We start from the raw sequence: 16,027 nt of genomic DNA on the forward strand, positions 1-16,027 counted from the left end.
AGGATTAAGTCTCAGGTAAGCCAGGGATAAAACAGAACTAGTCACCAGAAAAATCAGTGTGACCGAGGCCCTCATTAACAAGTCTGTAGCCTCAGATGGACTGAAGTTCAAGAAAGTATGGGTTATGTGTACCTATAGTGCTCAAACATTCCAGCGTGGAAGGCAACCAAAATTGTATATTAGTGCTTCTAGGAACACACTGTGCACTGTCACAAAATGCACTGGTTTTACAATACAGAATTATAACTCGGTTCCTGTCTTGAAACCCCTCCGTCCCCACAATGCATGCAAATAATAAAAGATGTTACATTTCAGATTATGAAAAGGAGCGGCATCCAAACTGTGAATACAAAAAGAGAAAAAGTAAAGGAAAATCATTTTTTATAGTGGTAAATTGAAGCAGAGACAAAGTGAAGAGCGCAGAAACAAAGGGATGGCATAGAAGAGAAGGCCAGTACAGGAGAAACAAGAAGTAGCTAATGAAACAGAAAACAAAAATAGCAGGTGAAATCACAAGAATGGCATACAATATATGTCGACACTGAATTATTGAGATGACGAAATACTGTGACCATAACATCCACTGCCACAATATCAGTATACTATGAAGGTAAGTATACATAGGTAAGAATAGGTTTATACTTGACTCCATGTATATTCACCTTGATGATGTATATATTTTCAAGGTATGTTGATGTGGAGTTAAAAAAATAACACATATATACTGAGCTATATCAACTAAACTTCACAATATTCTGGTAGTCGATATTGTGGCCACAATATATTGGCATGTCGATATTTCTGTCCTTGATATTTTGACATACAACCAGAAGACAAAGAAGACAAAGATTCAAGGAAGCAAGAAATGACAAGTGGGAAACAGAAAAGAAAAGGGCCACAAAGGAGAGACAATGAAACAATAACATGAGTAACATCTGTGTGACGTGGCTTGGTGTGAAACGGTATAGTGGGCTGTGGTTGGATAGTGGAGGTATGGTATGCTTTGGCATACCATGGTATGGTATTTACAGTTTAAAACACTCCAATATAACGTTGAAATCCACTCTACTAAAAAGAAAGATAAATATAAGGAAAAATAAGAATAGAGAAAGTGTGAGGGTAAGGTTGTGAGAGATAAAAATAAATGAGATGAGGATGAAGAAGAAGGAAGGGTTGGGATGGTGAATTGAAGAAAGTTGCTGGGTCTTGCATCTTTACATAAGGTGTGATAGGGAGCAGGAGTGGCAGAACTGATGTCTAGCCTTACATAGGAGCGCAGGGACGATTTTACATCACTGGTGGCGTTAAAGACCCATTTTTGCTCCCTATGAAGGAGAGCGTGAACTACTCAGCTCTGCAAGCTGCTTAACTATCCACCACCCTGCTTACTTACCTTTTTATTATACGTCAAGGCTGTACATTCACGAGTCCCCAGAAGGTCTGTACATCAGTAGAGAGGGAGGGAGTGCAATGAAAATATGAATTAAAACAAGTAAAATTACTACAAAAAAAAGAAAACAAACTGAGAACTAAAGGAATCGATAGATAGTAAAAATATGAAATGGAACATGGAGACAGAAAATGCCATTGTCTGCTTTGTGCCAGTGGCACGCGGAGGGCTCCTGCTGAGATTGCTCGCTCTCATTAGGCCCTCTCATTTTTCTTCCACAGATGTACTTTGCGTCTGAACATGTCATACTCGGTCTATTCGTGTCTGTCTATCTCATTAGGGCGCAGCTTCCTTCTTACGTTGCTTTGAGGGATGAGGATACTCGAAGTGAAGAAGCAACCTGCTGCCCTTGCTTTCCATCACCTGCCCTCCCTCCTCCTCCTGGGCGAGTTCGACAGATAAACAAAGGAGTTCAGTCTCCAGGGCCCTTACCTTAGAGCTGGAAGCTTGTTTTTGTTAGGAAGGTTAAAAAAAGACAGGGTAAACACAGGGTTAACTCTCGCTGCGGTTGCCATGGCGATTTCTTTGCACATAGACATGAAGAGCAGTTGCATTATGTCCCTCAAGGCCTCCACCGCTCCCTCCACTCTACATGCTAAGTCAATTGTTACACTGCATGCTGGGCCGGCGAATGCAAATCACCGACTCCCGACAGAAAGGTTTCATGCAAGAAGATGGACTTTAAGGCACCTAGCTTGTTATCTGCTCAGCGACCAACCTCTCCTTTAAACAAGCGGGTCCTGGCTGTACTTAAAAACGTTTTCACTAATTGTTAAAGCTAAAAAATTTCCCAAAGTCAGCTGTGCCAAGGGAAGTCCCGTGGCAGGGTTGGGAGCTGGCCACCATTTCGTTGTCATCAACATATTGTCTAATGCTTCCCAAGTCACTCTTTGGGCATCTCAAACATATAGCACAGGGATGTAGAAAAGACCACTACATTTATAAAACAAAAAAAAACTGCCTATAATCACAGGCAGATCTATAAGGACTGTACGGGCCCAATGTTTTATTAGATAATATTATGTCTTATGGGCATGCTGCATTAGGCAGTCACAGCACAAATAACAGATGTATAGCTGCCCCCTGAAAAAGAACACATAGGGATAACTCGGTGGGTTGGACAACCACAAGTATATAGTCCTGCAGCGCATACTGAGCCTTTCATCATTCAATCATTCAAAAACTGACAAAATGTACGCTATGATTCTACTGTACAATCTAACCCGAATGACAACTCATTGTGTGGTCAGTACTGCAAAGATGATCAATATTACTATTGTTCCAGAGGAAAACACAAATGATTCGATCCCGTCCCAGGGATATCAATATTTCTCACACTCGTGGATGCCACACTCCACAACTCACTCTCTTTCTTCAGATTTCTGAATTAAATTGCCCAAAAGTATGTTTCATGTTGCATGGTCTGGCTGCACCCTTACCTTGACACTATTCAGAGGTGGGTTATACCAATAACAGACAAGAATATGACAAGTATTTCAGATAAGGTTTTTTGGAAGCAGTCTCTTGGGCTTGTTAAGAATTCTTTTAGATGTATTTGGCTGCTTCCTTCACAGTGTAGTTTCACATTTCTTTCGAAACATCAAACATTTTGTTTTCATTTTGAAATCAACATATAAACACATTATCAGAAATAATATATTCAATATAGAGATGCTAAGTTTACTCTATCATTCTTTGATATAACTGTCTTAAAATCCAATGTGTAATAGTATTTAGATATATTGCATTCAAATTACACAAGCAGACTACGGTACATCATTTGTTAGCAGATGGGTATCCTGTCGATGCTTAGAATACAGCTTGAGAAGCAAGTTATACTAGTAATAAAGAATCCCGAGGGCTTACCTGTAACCTGGAGCTGACCAAGAGAGGCCGCAATCAAATAGTGTCGGCCCACAACCTAGAAACTGTAAAAAAGTAGTAAATGGAGTTTGAAACTTGATTCCATGATTACATCCATGCAGGAGATATCCACTCATATTTAGCATTTGGCAAGGGTATTTGAATGTTTTATTTGGTTTGCTGATTTGTCATCTCCAAAAACATGAATACAGAAACTCCCTACAATTCAATTACTGTTTTTCAAGTTGCACTTTTCATGTTTTGAAGTAAAATAATTGAGGCTCACCATTCTAAATCACGCCACAGTCAGGTTTTTCAGCTGGAAAGCAAATACCTCTTGCCCCCACCAAGATTTTTGTGTGGACGATTTTTATGAGGTAAAATCTGGGAAAACAGTACAGGCACATCGCAGTAATCTGAGGGTCGAATGCCTCAAAACTGTGGAAATCATGCACAATTCGCATATAAGCTCCGTTCCAACAAGAAAAATTTGGTATGATGTCCAGATTTGACCTTGCAATTACCATAACCTACGGTATTGATAAATAACTGGTGCTCGATTACCCAGGGATTGCACCCAACTGAGAATAAAGGCCTGGCACTTTAGTATAATGTGAACCAGGGAGAATTATTTTTGGAATCTAGAAGATAGGAGTTGTCACGCTTTCCATGAGCTATCTAAATAAAAGGAATGCCCATTCATGGCACTGTGGTGCTGTTCACTTTGACAGATACTAGCTTTGGAAAAACTTGAATGTGTGCTACATCAGCAGGGCAAGCACTGTGACGTGTTGGACATGAGTCAACTGTGAACTATCCAGTGCCTGTGAGAGCAATTCAGTTGTTTGATGTTGATTCACCGATACCTTAGAAATCTTGAGGAGATCTTTAGGGGACAGACACATGTACCTGGTAATAAAGTTATTGTTAACAGTATGGAACTTTTTGGAGAGTATAATTTAGATCAGTGTATGTTTACTTTGAGTTGCAAGGATGCATGGACTGACTTGTCAAATAGCTGGTGGATACAGCAATGTAGTACTTACTGTGATCGTTTTCTTTAATTCCAATGAAATTGTTATGATAAAAAGAGTCTATACAGAGGACTTGTTATATAAAAGACACATATCTATTTTTGCCCCTTCAGTTTGGAGAACATATGTTTTCTGACCTTCAAAGTGACTAGGTATGTTAGTGATAACTGAGCTTTAAAATTGTGGAGGTGATCCATACTGCTGTCACTGACTCTGGTTTTTGGGCTTACATAGATGCAATGTAAAATGTGATTCTATCTTGGCTCACAAAGTTTTGATTTTTGTCTTCTTGCTACGTCCCTTGCCCTACTAAGCAAAAAATTGAACAGGGTGAATTTAACATTCCTTTAAGAGAAACACATCATACAAGCAGCGTATTTTCTTAAAGTATCAAGTATGTGAAACCATTAACAAGTTCAAAAGAATTTAATTACTTTGCGTTGATTAATAAAGTATTTTAATCAATTTACATTAGTTTACTAAACAAATTAACACATTTAAGATCAAACACGTTTGTATTTGAATAAAATATTGATGTTTCTGTTCTATTATTGTGTTTGTGTGATGTCTACTAAGTGAATGCAACAAACTTTTAAAAATACCCTTTCTTACCCAAATACTTCATTGAGTTGTCAAATCTATTTTTATTTAAGGAATGTATACCTGGTGAACATGAGGGTATAGGACACATTTTCCAACAACATTAAACACAGACCTTAAAAAACAAGTAATACTATGAAATCATATTTTTATTTGAATATTACCACACATTGGTGTAGTTGAGTACAATATTGCAGATATTTTGGAACAAGGCTTTATAAAGCTGTATTGAGTATAATTTACAATTTACTACTCCCTCTTTGGTTCATTAGTTTCACAGACATGCTTCTTAAGAATCGCATTTTTTTCATTTATTTTATAGTGCTGGTCGTTCCTAACCAGGCCTGTTCAGTCATCTGAGAGCTTTGGAGTTTGGCCATCAGCTGCTGCATAACAAGATATATTGGTTATATCAGCAACAAGTCATATACATTTAAACCTTTGATAGACAGAGGTAAGTGTGTGTAAAACCTATATAGTACAAAGACACCACTACTGTTCATGTGAGTGTTAGTCATAGTGAATGGAGTTTAACAGTAATGACGGTATGGGGAAAAAAATAAAGCTTTTATTAGAAACTTAATTGAACAACTCATATTTTTGGACTTCCAGGATGAAACCTAATAACAGGAACCAAAAACAAGAAAGACATATATTTTAGTATCTTACAGATGATATAAATAGATATTAATTGGCACAATGTACACAAACTGATTGGTCTCACAAGATCAAAAGGTCGAAGGTTGAGAAATGTTCTCACATTAACAGAAGTGACATGTCATCGGAAAAAAGCAAAGCAAGCATATAAAGAGGGTATATAATATCAAACCTATGTATCGTGCCTTATTGAATTTCACCAATAATTGTTTTTGATTTGAGGCAGCACCATATATATTTTATTTAAGACGGAATGTTTTTCCAAATTAGGCAACCGTTAGATACAGGACAGAGTAGTGGAATACTTCTAAGCAATAGTTACTCATGCCTTAGAGGTTGCTGAAATAAATGTGAAGTCCCTTCACCCAGTCGATAGATAAGCCCAATGGAAAAATTGTCAAGTCTAATACCTGTAGGCGCATTGGAAGCTTCACCAATAATCAAAATGGCAATATCACCAATACAAATAGAATTGTTGCCAATAATCAAAATGGCATCCACACACATGCTTGAGTATCAGAGCAGTGCACATTTACAAATCTCTACTGAAAGACGTTGGTGTCTATAACAGTTGTCATTCTACATGACATGACATCTAAACAATTTGTATGCTGGGCAGTAGTATCAGGTTAAGTTATATAATACTGAACTTTATACTTTGAAATTAATACAATATATGCATGCTTTTGTAAGGAACACAAAGTTCACTTATTTGGTGTGGGTGCTCAGATTACTTAATAGATCTATCGCAATATAATTGCACAATGCTAAACTCAGTATAAACTACCTTGAACTATACTGCTAAGTAGTGTCAGACATAAAGCCCAACCCAAGGGTTAGCTTCAAAACAAAAATGGTGAGGCTAAAGACATGCAGTCACAGACTACTTCCACTTGTGTTGTGGTTGTAGCTACATTCAGAAGTCAGGCTAGGGAGGGAGAATCAGGTGTGAGGGATACATTTGTAGACTATGTCATAATGAGGATGCAGCCGAATCTGAAGGCTTACATGAGCGAGGATGCAGTTAGTTCCTGCACTGACTTCCATAGGATCTTTACACTTAGCCCACAGGATGGACAGGGCTAGAGAGCCACATAAACACACACATACACCATAAATATTCATTGTGGTTTTCACTGCACCGGCCTATGATATGGACTGTGCAGAGGCATCTTTTGCATAATATGGCCCCACAGTGTGGCACCAATTGTCCTTTTCTCCTCGACATTTCCACTTGTGCGTGCAGTTCTCAAACCAGCATAGTGCACCTCTTTTGTCATATGGTCATGAAACCATGAAAAGGGATTAATGCTCTCACAGCAGAGAGTAGAAGGTCACAGCAAACCTGTTTGCCCCATATGTAAGTACAGTAATGTTTCTTCACATCTAAGAAATATTTGAGACTGGAACAAAACTTTAATGCTATAAAATGTGAACTTTTATTGACTTATAGTACTATAAAATCTAAAACGTTAAACTATAAAATGTAAAGGCGTCATGGTAAGTGGATAAATGAGTTTTACTTGGAGTTAAATGTCCTCTTCAAAAACAAATATTGGCATAGCGAATTGTGGCAAAAAGCACAAGCTCCCCTCAGTTGTTGCTGCTTAGTTCAACCTCTTGCTTGTCGATGCTAACTGGTTTCTGCGCTATTTGTTTTCACCTGGGCCAGGCAATTTTCAATTTAAAGTGTGCTGCTGCCTGCTAGTCCACAATACTTGATAAGGTACACAACTCCATCTCCAGACATGACCTCGGTTAAGCCTTCTTCATGGACAAGCACAACAGAAGATTCAATTATCTTCCTTACTGGTGTGGATCGAACAAGAAGAGTAGAATTCAATTTCCTTCCAGGAGGTCACAATTCAGTGTGGTGGGGGTTTGGGGTGCAGGAATAAATGGAGCTGAGGGCAGGAGCGATAAATCTTGCTTACCTATACAAGTCAAATATAAGTCAACTTGAGAACCGGGTGATATAGCGTAGAGGTTAATGACCCTGTAACAACCTGTGTGAAACCTCTAGGTCAAGGGAGTGAATTTTGGCGGGAACACTGACTTTGATCCTTCTAATGTCAGGAAGATGCATTCTGGGCAGAAAACATCCTCCCTCCATTCTTCTAAAGTCAGGAAAACTTGAAGTGTCGAGTTGTGTGACAGAAACATCTACTAACAAAACTGCAAGCATCCAATTAAGCATTAGTACTACCCTTCATTTAAAAATAGTATTTTTGAGACTATATAACTATTATCCGCATTTACTTCTACCCAGCATTCTTTCTTCCCATTTCTGACTGCTTCTCTTTCATTTGCTTTTACATATTTCACATCGCTTACATCATTAAATTATGTGGTTAGAGCCAGCAAAGCAGATGAATGGTAGGTTTAAGAGCCAGTAGGTCATCAGTTGGACAGCAGGCAGCTGTCTTGTCCCACTACGTTGCAATAAATTGCATTACATTTTTCTTCTTCTCAAAAAATCATTTTGGCTATGGTCCTGAATATCCTTTCACTGGAAGTTCAAAGTTTTCCCTTTTGTAATAGGGCTCATTCTAATTTCCCACTTGCTACTGGTTGCTGTCTTTTTCCCAAAATTATAACTACGGTATATTAGAACACTGTATTGTTGAGAGCTGTATGTCTTCATGTTTCTCCCTTTTTAATTTAGAACATTTTTCCATTTCTGGGTGGAATGTTTTAATAACCGTACAGCCCTTCTGCATCAGGCTATACCGGTTATTGAAGGCCCTTTCTCTTGTTAAAACTCAGGGCCATTAACAACAACAATACCCCTGAGCATCCGGCTATGGCAAGACTTTGGCCCTCATTACGACCTTGGCGGGCGGCTTCACTCCTGCCGCGGCTATTTGGAGATCCCCACTGGGCCGGCCGGCGGAAACCTGGTTTCCGCCCGCCGGCCCAGCGGGGATCTCGGCTGCGACACAGAAGCCGACTCCAAATGGAGCCGGCGGTGTTGCGGCTGTGCGACGGTGCAGTTGCACCTGTCGCGCTTTTCACTGTCTGCTATGCAGACAGTGAAAAGCTCCATGGGGCCCTGTCAGGGGGCCCCTGCACTGCCCATGCCGGTGGCATGGGCAGTGCAGGGGCCCCCAGGGGCCCCGTGACTCCCCTTTCCGCCAGCCTTTTCCTGGTGGTTCACACCGCCAGGAAAATGCTGGCGGGAGGGGGACTCGTAATCCCCTTGGCAGCGCTGCCCTGGTGGATTACAACCGCCGGGGCTATTGTGGAGGAAAACCTCCAGCCCCGGCGGTCCGCGCCGCGGTCGTATTACCCCAGGAAGCACCGCAAGCCTGTTGGCGGTGCTTCCGTCAAAACAGCCCTGGCGGTCTTGGACCGCCAGGGTTGTAATGAGGGCCTTTGATTTTTCAAATATCATTTGAGGCTTTGTTAGCACTATAAACTAGGGTGTTAAAACTGAGCAATTTGACACTCAGAAGGATGGAAGACTGAGAGACTGATAAAAATCTGAGTTTGTAATTTCTGGAGGATATGCTAAATACCACAGACACTCCAATAAAATCCATGTGTGGAATTTTCTCTACTATTACAGAAAGCATAGTGTTCTGCATTCCTCCACTGGGTTCTCAGTTGGATTTGAATCTTCCTCCTGAAACTGAAGATTTGTCCATTACCAATCAACTCAAAATTATGATCAACGGAGCCAGGAGTAAAGTATCTGTGCTTTCAGCAGATGGTGATTAATTCACTGAGCTCTCTTGCCATCTAAACTGTTAGGCTCGACACTTTGGGGGTCATTCCAACCCTGGCGGACCACGGAAGCACCGCCAACAGGCTGGCGGTGCTTCCCTGCCCATTCTGACCGCGGCGGTAAAGCCGCGGTCCGAAAAGGTGGATCCGGCGGTTTCCCGCCGGATTTCCCCTGTCTGGGCTGAATCTCCATGGCGGCGCTGCAAGCAGCGCCGCCATGGAGATTCCGACCCCCTTCCCGCCACCCTGTTTCTGGCGGTTTTTACCGCCAGGAACAGGATGGCGGGAACGGGTGTCGTGGGGCCCCCTAACAGGGCCCCAGCATGATTTTCACTGTCTGCTTAGCAGACAGTGAAAATCGCGACGGGTGCAACTGCACCCGTCGCACCCCTGCAACACCGCCGGCTCCATTCGGAGCCGGCTTCTATGTTACAGGGCCTTTCCCGCTGGGCCGGCGGGCGCTCCTTTGGCGGGCGCCCGCCGGCCCAGCAGCCAAATGGCGGTGACCGCATGGCGGGCGGCGCAGTCAGAATGACCGCCTTTGTTCCTTATACCAGGCTTTACAATCTCATGTTGTACATTGCAAAATCCCTTTGTGCACACTATTTTGTACCTATCTGTATCTGGTAATTACAATAAAAGCTCTTGGCACTGGTGATCCCTTGTATTATCCTAATGAATTCTAGGATTTGTAGTGTTTAATTCAACTGCATTAAATCTATTGAAAAATGAACCAATCGCAGTAGTTTGTTTGTAAATCAAAGCCCAAGACTGGAGATCTGTCAGACCAGGTAGCTCAAATTTATATACTAACTTTGTGGTTCCTTCTTTCAATAGCATCACCCCCAACCTATACACATTCCTGGTATGTTTTTTCTAGGGGTGTGCAAAATTTGTGCTATTTGCTTTTGCATATAAACGCAAAATTTCTGTTATTTTGTGCTATATTTTAGCATGACATCGTCCTTCTGTCAATTTTTGAAGTGATGATGCATTTAACAAAAGCACCAGTAAAAATAGCTTCTAGTGTTTTGTTCTGGAGGGTTCACTGTAAAAATGTAGGGTGTGCGTAATTATGTAAAGTGGAGTAATGCATAATTTTGGGGATTTTGCATAACAAGCTTTATCCAAAATTCCCAAAATGACATGCATTAGTTTGTCATAATTTAAATTTCGCCCAGGCCTAGTCTATGTACCACATATTATATTTATGTACCCATTCTGTGAAACTACTGACTGTTCCATATGCTTTTTTTCTACCTCCTGCATTCTGTTTCATTAACTTGCTTAGCATGTGCCATCCCTCCTTCCTTCTACCCATCACTATTTTCCTTCCTTCAACTGCCAATTAAAAGCCTTTAACATGCAGAGTAAACGCAAAGCCATTACCATGCATACATTACCACAGAGTGCCTTTACCAATCATTGCCTTTACCATGCATATGCCTTTACCACGCATGCCTTCACATTAGGGATTAGGGTAAGGGTATTTTCTAGGTTTAGGGGTGGATAAGGGTATAGGGTGGTAAGGGGGATTTTAGGTTTAGGGGTAGGTGCGGGTTTATAGGGTGGTAAGGGTGATTTTAGGGTTTTGGGATGAGTAAGGGAATAAGGTGGTAAGGGTGTTTTTAGGGTTTAGGGGTGGGTAAGTGTATAGGGTGGTAAGAGTGTTTTTAGGGTTTAGGGGTGAGTAAGGATTTAGGCGGTCATTCTGACAGCGGCGGGCGGCGGTAGCCGCCCGCCATGCGGTCACCGCCATTTGGCCGCTCCGCGGTCAAAAGACCACGGAGGCCATTCTGGCTTTCCCGCTGGCCCTGCAACATAGAAGCCGGCTCCGAATGGATCCGGCGGTGTTGCAGGGGTGCGACGGGTGCAGTTGCACCCGTCGTGATTTTCACTGTCTGCTATGCAGACAGTGAAAATCATGCTGGGGCCCTGTTAGGGGGCCCCTGCACTGCCCATGCCAGTGGCATGGGCAGTGCAGGGGCCCCCAGGGGCCCCACGACACCCGTTCCCGCCATCCTGTTCCTGGTGGTCAAAACCGCCAGAAACAGGCTGGCGGGAAGGGGGTCGGAATCCCCATGGCGGCGCTGCTTGCAGCGCCGCCATGGAGGATTCTCCCAGCCGGGGCTAATCCGGCGGGAAACCGCCGGACCCGGCTTGGCGACCGCGGCTTTACAGCCGCGGTCGGAATTCCACATGAAGCACCGCCAGCCTGTTGGCTGTGCTTCCGTGGAGATCCACCGCCAGAGTTGGAATGAGGGCCTTAGAGTGGTAAGAGTGTTTTTTTTAGGGCTTAGTGATGGGTAAAAGAATTGGGTGGGAACGGTGATTTTATGTTTTAGAGATGGGTAAGGGACTAGGATGGTAATCATGTTTTTAGAGTCTAGGGATGGGTAGGGGAATAGGGTGGGACTTGTGTTTTTAGGTTTATGGTTGGGTAAGGGAATTGGGCGGTAAGGGTGATTTTAGGATTTAGAGGTGTGATGGCGAATTGGGTTGTAAGAGTGCTTTTAGGGTTTAGGGCTGGGTAAGGTAAAATGGTGGTAAGGGTATTTGTAGGTTTTAGGGGTGAGTATAGGGTGGTAAGGGTATTTTTAGGGTTTAATGAATGTTAAGGGAATTTGATGGTAAGGGAGGTTTTAGGGTTTAGGTGTGGGTAAGGGAATAGGGAGGTAAAGTTACAAAAAGGGGGAAGGTTGGGGTTTCCTCCAAAATTAAATATTTGTTTTTATTATAATTAAAATATGGGGTGTTTAGGTGGGTTCTCCCTCCTTAAGAAAATAAGTAATATATTGTGCACACACACACATATATATATATATGTGTGTGTGTATGTATATATATATATATATATATATATATATACACACATATACGTAGGGGTTTCATTTATCTTTTACATCATTACCTTGTGTTGTAAAGGCATGCATGTTAAAAGTATCTGCATGGTAAAGGTTTGTGTGGTAAGGGCAATGTGTGGTAAAGGCATGCGTTGTACAAGCATGCATGATAATGTCATATAACCTTAAAACATTGGAGAAACCCCTCTGTTTTCTCTGTCCTGCAGTTTGCCTGGCCATAGCCATATATTATTTATGGACGCCCTCTAAATCCAAATGTCAGCAAGCAGGGCTGGAAGGTCAAGAGGTTGCTTTCCACAGAAAAGATTCGCTTATGTTAGAACTTTCTTCACCTCTGAATTCGTTCAACATGGAACAATATTTTGCAACTTTGTTTCATGTTATCTTTCCTAAAATACTCCGGTTCAATTTTTTGTCCGTTTGTGCCATCTGTCGTCCAGGCTCCTCCATTCCCTAATGCTTCAAAGTAGACTTACAAAGACTTAGGCCCTCATTACGACCCCGGCGGTCGGTGGAACACTGGCGGTAACAATGCCAACAGGCTAGCAGTGTTCTGCCAGCGTATTATTCCTCCAGTATTGCCCTGGGGATTATGAGTCCCCAACTGCCAGCCTGTCCATGGCAGTAAACACCGCCATGGAAAGGCTGGCTGTAAGGGGGACTCGGGGTGCCCCTGCACTGCCCATGCACTTGGCATCGGCAGTGCAGGGGCTCCCAGGCACAGCCCCATCGTGCATTTCACTGCCCGAATTACTGGCAGTGAAATGCGTGATGGGTGCTGCTGCACCCGCTGCAGATCAATATTGCCGCCGGCTCTATTATGAGTCAACTTCATTGTTGATGTGACTTTTCCGCTGGGCCAGCGGACGGAAACGCTGTTTCCAGCTGCTGGCCCAGCAGAAATGTCATAATAGGGGGCCAAGCATACCGCCAGCACAGGCGGTATATTGGCTTAGGCGGTCTTTTTACAAGACCGCCAAAGTCGCCATGAGGGCCTAAGTTTGTAAGCAATGGCATTTTGTGAGGCATTAAAGCTGGTACACTGACACAGAAGGACGGGCACTGACATTAATGACAAAAGGCCACAGACACTGATGCACCAACATTGTCACTGGCACTTTGCTACAGTTCCACCAATACTGGCATAAATAGAGAGACAAAGGAGACTGAGACACTAACAAGGGGACACCGATACCATGGCACTGTCACTAGGATACCGACACAGGCAAATCAACACTGATGTTAGGCCACTGGCACAGGAGACACTGAACAAGAGCACCATTAATAGCATCCAACAGTGACAGAAGAGCACAAACGCTAATGCCAGGACACTGACTCAGGTCAGAGTCACTGCAACATTGACACAGGGATGTTGAGACACAGGGATGCTGAAACTGGGACACAGTATCAGTACAGTGACAAGACTTAAGGCACTGACACAAGGGCACTGAATGGTGGGACAAATACTAGTTTAGGTGGATAAATAGTGAAAGGAGGCTGCTGACACATTGATACAGCCATTGAAACACTAACACCGGGACATTGCCACTGGAACATGGACACTAGAACATTGACACATGGGCAACAACACTGACATTGGAAGTTGACAGAGGGAGAGTTAAGTGTAAATTGGGACCATGGCATTGGGATGGTGACACTGGGTAAATGATGCAGACATGAAGATGGGGACATTTCCAGTAAGACACTGAAATTGCAGAAGGGAGAAAGGTGAGTATGGAAACCCAAATAATGACAGGCAGACATTGCCATAACAACACTGATATGTGAATAATGAAAGATGGAGACTGACACTGATAGTGTGAGACTGACACTAGCACTGGGACTTGGTGACACAGGGCTACAGCTAAAGGCACAGAAACATACACATTATCACTGCCACTGCATCAAGAGGACACAGAGACGCTATTGTACAGATACAAAGAGTAGGCGAGGGAGATGGACTGGGTGACTAGACACTCAAACCATGAACCATGGGCATAGGAACTGGCAAGTCTACGGTCACAACTAATCAAAACCACTCTCTAATAGCATTCAGCACCAAGAGGACATTTCTTTTGCAAATGCAGCTCATCTTAATACTTTCTAACCTTTACTCTTGAGATCATACGGCAGCTTCTCAGCTTCCATGAATCAAAGCTCAACACCCCCCATTCTGTCACAAAAATGAAAAAAATAAGAATAACCATATAATGAGTGAAAATACAAGAAATTAACACAAACTTGAAAAATACACAAAAAGAAATGTACAAAACATATAACGTTCAATATTCAGAACTTAGCACAAGCTAACAAAAGTACAAAATGCATGACATAAACATATACAGCATTAACTTAATATTCAGTGAATACATTTTGTAATCCTTAAACTTCAAAGGACTTGACCATGTTCAACCAGAAACCCACTTGTTGTAACATTGTTCATCAAACTTAACATCTGTTTGTACCCCCCCATCCATCACTTCCTGTGTTTCTTGACTCCAATGGCAATTCAGCTACATAATTCTTAGTCCCTGTCACCTATTCCAAGTTGTAATTGAATTCTTTCAATCTATACTCCTATTTGGCAACATGTGGGGTAGCCCTTGCCCACCATTTTGTTGTTAAAAGATCCACTAATGGTTTTTGATCCGTCCTTGAAACAAATTCCTTCCTCTGCAAGAAGTTCTTGAAATGTTGTACATCCCACCAGAAAGCCAAAGCTTCATTTTCTATTGTAGAATATGTGTCCTAAGCTCTCCTTAATGTTCTTGAAGTGAAAGCAATGGTTTCCTGGCCATCACCCCTTTTTTGCATAAGCATTGCACCAAGAACTACATTACTAGCATCGCTGGAGATGATACACAAATCATTGATGTCAAAAGGTTTAAGAGGACGAGCCCTCGCAAGTTCCTTCTTGATTAATTCAAAATTCACTTTGCATTCTTCGTCCCCCACATTTTATTAGGAGTCTACACAAACATGCAGTTTTATCCAATAAATCTCTGACAAATTTATTCTACCAAATCGAGGAATGAGCGAAGCTGGTCTTTGTCCCTGGTTTTGGCATACCTTGGATGGCAAATGGAATCTTCACTTTTGGTTCAACCCCTTTCCCTGATACATGATGACCCAAATAACCCACTCCTTTTTGGAAAAACTCACACTTGTCTCTTTTTAGGTTCAGTCTAGTAGCTTTAATGATCTCTAACACACCTCTCACTCTGTCACTGTTCCGCCTCTGTCCCAGCAAATATAAAGATGTCATCTTGAAAAACCATGAGCCCTTTGGTTTATTTAATTGAATTGTTCATTAGCCATTGGAATGCGGCTGATGTTGACACCAGACCAAATGGCATATGGACATAGTGATATGCTCCATCAGGTGTAACCAACAATGTAAGGTAGCTTGAATCTCTGCTTAACTAAATCTGATGATAAGCCCAGGATATATCTAGAGAAGTGTAGAATTTAGCAGCACACAAAGCTGCCAACATTTCATTATTGTTAGGTAAAAGTTGACGATACACCCAAATGTTAGAATTGGATCTCTAAGATCCACACAAAGTCTTAAGGACTTATCAGCTTTAAGTGCTAGCATTATGGAGGGCAGCTGTTCTGACACTTCAATGGGTTTGAGTATGCCTAAGGAACTCAATCTCTATAATTTGAGTTTCAGTTCCTAATGCAAACTTAATGTCACTTTGCGTACCTTGTAGACCACCGCTCGTGCATCATCTTCAATAATTATGTGATGTTGAAAACCTTTGAGCTTCCCTAATTCCTTGTTAAAAACCTCGGGGTAATCCTTCATTCACTCATCAGCTTTTACAGGC

The 16,027-nt window shown here is 42.1% G+C and overlaps 1 protein-coding gene across 7 annotated transcripts in view; it reads left to right on the forward strand.

Annotated features, from left to right (window-relative positions):
- PEA15 (proliferation and apoptosis adaptor protein 15) overlaps positions 1-16,027 on the forward strand; it is a 447,785-nt gene that overhangs the window by 228,461 nt on the left and 203,297 nt on the right. For 5 of the 7 annotated variants that reach the window (XM_069217986.1, XM_069217984.1, XM_069217983.1 and 2 more), the window contains exon 2: positions 5,270-5,401. The exons of the other annotated variants lie outside the window; for them this stretch is intronic. The gene's annotated coding sequence lies outside the window, so the exon portion shown is untranslated. The remainder of the gene's footprint in view (positions 1-5,269; positions 5,402-16,027) is intronic. 7 annotated transcript variants of the gene reach the window in all.

Source organism: Pleurodeles waltl, chromosome 12, assembly GCF_031143425.1.
Source record: "Pleurodeles waltl isolate 20211129_DDA chromosome 12, aPleWal1.hap1.20221129, whole genome shotgun sequence".
In the NCBI taxonomy this organism is placed as follows: domain Eukaryota; kingdom Metazoa; phylum Chordata; class Amphibia; order Caudata; family Salamandridae; genus Pleurodeles; species Pleurodeles waltl.